Raw genomic sequence first — 4,425 nt, 5'->3', positions numbered from 1 at the left:
GCCGGCAAGCGTCGGTACTGCAACCGCCACAGCGCCGCTCATGAACAATAGACGGAGCTCGCTGGAGCGAAGGGGGAGTCGCGAAACTCCGCCAAACCGTTAAAAACGGAAGCCTGTCATGAGCGTCGGTTGGGGGAAGGGAACTGACAGCTTACACTAGCATAATAAAAAGAATAAAATTGAGTCAAACAGTAGCTGCGTCCGAAATGACACACTATATACTATGCACTTATACACTATGCACAATAGGGCCTTTCGCACCGCTTAAGTTCCAGAACTAAATGTACAGTACTAAAGTACTGGGACGATTTTGCGCGAACTATTTCCCAGTACTATTTAAAGGGTTGCATTCGCACCGACAGTGTGTACTAAGAAGTGACGTAAGCCGGCCGACAGCGACGTCATTTGTGCGCAGCGTTCAACAACAGAAACAAAGAAGAACAACATTAACAACAGGAGGATGGAGGACACTGTGATCGGAGCTGTGTTTTTGTTGTGTCTCGCGGGTTTCACAATAATGGACATGGAAAGTCGACGTATACGTAAAGCGATTGAAAGAACGGAAAGGAGGACTAAGAATCTCCAACGACAACTGGCAGTGCTACATTTGCTACAAGTGCCTGCACTTCAGCGTCCGTCCATCTATCGCTGTTCTCCATACTTGCGAAATAAGTTGACACAATGTTTACAGTATGTTTACACGGCGTTTTAAATCATGGCGGGTGAGGGCGTTTTCGTACGCGTTTGGCCAATAAATGTCTACTTACGTCACGATTAGTACCAGTTGTGCTGGTTAGACCCTGCTCCGGAGTAGGAGCTAATTTGGTTCTCGAAAAAGGCAGTCCGGTACTAAAAAAGTACCCAGTTCCGGCGGTGCGAAAACGCCAAAAAGTGGGTAGTTCCACAATTAGTTCTGGTACTATGAAAAGGTTCCCGCGGTGCGAAAGGCCCTTATGTACTCAACCAGTGTTTCCCACATATGCAAATTCATTCTCTGTCAGCAGGAGGTGCTTGTAGAAGGGGGTTTCCCCGGTAAGGGCTGTACACAAAGCAGCACTCGCTCACAAACGCTGCTTTGTCAGGCATTGCATGCAAGATGAAATGAAAATGATATCCAAAATTTTCTTTAGAGTGTCGGATTCCTTCAGAAATACAGTGATATAAAAACACCCACACCGGGTTTCGATTTTGAAACTTGCAGTGCTCATGTTTATTCAACGAAGTCAAAGCCTGGCGGTCAGTTTTGATATTGTGGCGGGCCGCCACAAATAAATCAATGTATGGGAAACACTGTCAACCATGTAGTGTATGAATTACATAAGGTTATTTTTGGTGCCTCCCAAATCGCGTAATTATGCACTATTCTATGACGTTTTGCAGTATAAATAGTGCGAATAATGCATTCACACTGAAAATTCCAAAAAGAAAAAAGCCACTTTAAATACCCGGATGATGCACTTAAATCATTTAAGTTATTTAAGTGCATCATCTGGGTATTTAAAATGCAATTTTTCTTTTTGGAATTTTCAGTGTGAACACACTACTTGCACTATTTATACCATAGATATATATATATATATATATATATATATATATACGTAGATGCTCATTAGCGACTGTTTCTATGGGCCGCGATACTTAAGCCATCCGCCATTTTTGGAACGGTCTGCGAACCCTCGAGCGCAAGTTGACTGTGTGCGCATGTATATCTTTGAATATTCATTGATTATTATGGTGAATGAGGTCAAGTTGACCGTTCCAAAATGGCGGACACATCAACGTATCTGGGTCGGTCGAATGTCACAAATCTAAGATTTATACTACAAAACTTCATAGAATAGTGCATAAGTACGCGATTTGGGACACACCAACTAAGTGTTAGGTGTTTTCTGTCCCCCACAAATAACTTTGAGGAAGAAGTTTAAATGAATAGATTTTCAATATTTGTTATTAAAAAAAGTCATGTGTCATTTGAACTACTAACTGAGTTTTGCTATATTCTATCTATATACTTATGAAAATTTATGACCAAAAGCCTTGCAGTCTGTGACAAAACGCCACATACCTGGCATAGAGTGCTGCTCTGAAATAAACATTAATAGCTTAAGTTAAACCGTGGTGTCTGCAGTTAAAGGAGCACAATCTGCGCTTTGTTGCAGCGGATGGACCGTAATTTACTCCCGGTCCCTTGTAATAATCGCCGGGCGGATATAAACGACACGGGGTGACTACATTCAACCATTACACGCACCCCTCTCGCAAGTTATTTTGCCACAAAATGGCGGAGCTCGACGCGAAAGACCCCATTTTGTCAAGCAGACGATAAGAACAGTTCAAAGAAGCGGAGTTTTGTATTTTTAACGCTATTTCGAGCGAGTTTGGGATGCGTTTTGCTGCGCCTGTTGATATGTTGAGGCGTCGCGCGGTGGAGAATAATGTCCGCGCGCTCTGGGTTTGACGCAGCTCGAGCGCTGCGCGAGTGAAGCCACACGAATAACGTTATATATTTATCTAGCTACATTAGATTTATATCATATTTTAAATAACACGTAATAAACTTGATGGGGAATCATTTTATCTGGAGTCTGGAAGATATTTGACTCTTTAATATTTTGGTTAGATTTGTAAACCTAGTTTGTGTTCATTTATTGTTGTATATAAATACTCTGTTTCCGTATTTTAATATCTAAAGTTTTGTACTGTTAAGTTGTATATTTATTAATGCAGCTGGATATGAATGCATAGCTGTGTAAACCATGCATTTATGTACTGGATTCTCACGGTGATGGAAAACCTGGAAATATCAGCGGATTTTAAAATGTCTAGGCCTAGAAATGCGATGGAAATTGTTAAATATGATTATCTTATGCTTTTTCTAAATGCAATGTCTTTGAAATGATTTTTTTCCCTTGGACAAATATTAAAGGACTGGACATGTCATGAGGAAGCCGTGCAAACATTGCATATAGAAATGCACAGACATAAAGACTGAACTGAAGGACTCAGTTTACATGCAGCTTTACTTCAGCAACTAAAAACCTGCATCATCAGAGAAGTTATTAGACATAAGCCACTCTACCAGATTGTCCACCTAATCTGTTTAATATTAGTCTATCATCTGATGGATACACGAGCAAAACAGAATTATATATCCAGTCTTTGCTAAACTCAGACAACCCCATATATTAAGTAGGCCTAGGATATTAAGGGTTTGAAGGGGGAAAAGCTGCAAGTAGCCAGATATGATCAATAAAAGTGGGTAGAGTGCGCCATCATGTGGTTAAACATCGAAAATATTCTGTATTAAATTGCTATATTTGAGTCGTTTGAACCAAGAGCATGCTTGCATGAGTTGGCCAAAGAAACAAGTTTATTTAATGTTGAAATGAGTCAGTCGATAAAAAATAAACTAAGAATGGTTAGATTTTTAAAGTGATTATATGTATCGGCATGCTGACTGTTAACTTTTTAATAAACGTGTTAATGCTTGACGCACTAAAATGCATGTTGACAATTATTTTAGTATCACTGAGATACCGTTATAGTTTTAATTAGGGCTGCACGATAAATCGCATGAGATATTACGAGCTGCGCTAAACCACGTTCATATTCGCGCGATTTTTTGCGCAGCTAGTCAGTGAACAACGGCTCTGTGTAGTTAATGCTGCTCAATGTGAAAGCCCGCAGGTGATGGAGATTTACCGCTGATTACAGAACCGGCTTTCTGATAAGATGCATGTTAAATATCGCATGCGATTTATCGTGCAGCCCGTTTTAATTATTATTTTTAATAAAAAAAATTTTTTTGTAGTAATTTTGCTGTTTTTGCAATTTTTTAGTATTTTTAATGTCTACATTTTTTTATTCAGTTTTAGTTATTTTAGCACATCAAGTTAAACTAAATTAAAATAAATTTTCTTGGCAACTGACTGAAATTACAAAGTTTTGTACACATTTACACTACAAAGACACAATGTTTCTATTTTTTCATTACCATTTTAGTCCATTGTCCTAGTATTCGAGTTTGAGTTCAGTCATTTTTTATGGTTTTAGCTTTTAGTTAACTATAATAACCCTGGCATAAACTACTGATTAGACTGCACTGGTTAAGTCAAATATAAAATGCTGGTAACTTTGAGGTTGTAGTTTGTGTTTTTAGCCACTAGGCCGCAGCACTACCACACACATAAACTATTATAATCTCATATAAACAGAGATTGATGTAGTAAAACTCATGTTCACTGTAATATTATCCTGATATTTACACAATGCCAGTACAAAAATTAAGATAAAATAAACTTACCTGGTATTCTGAACGAATTAGTTGCCGTTGAAGTAGGCTACAAGCAAATTATACACTGTATAGATCTTTATTTGACAGAATTCAAAGACACAAACAAACAAAACAACGAAAATAAGCTACAT

The sequence above is a fragment of the Sinocyclocheilus anshuiensis genome, unplaced genomic scaffold (genome assembly GCF_001515605.1).
Source record: "Sinocyclocheilus anshuiensis isolate Anshui unplaced genomic scaffold, SAMN03320099.WGS_v1.1 scaffold283, whole genome shotgun sequence".
Taxonomy (NCBI): Eukaryota; Metazoa; Chordata; class Actinopteri; order Cypriniformes; family Cyprinidae; genus Sinocyclocheilus; species Sinocyclocheilus anshuiensis.
The sequence above is the reverse complement of the archived record's forward strand: the minus strand, read 5'-3'. Positions refer to the sequence as shown.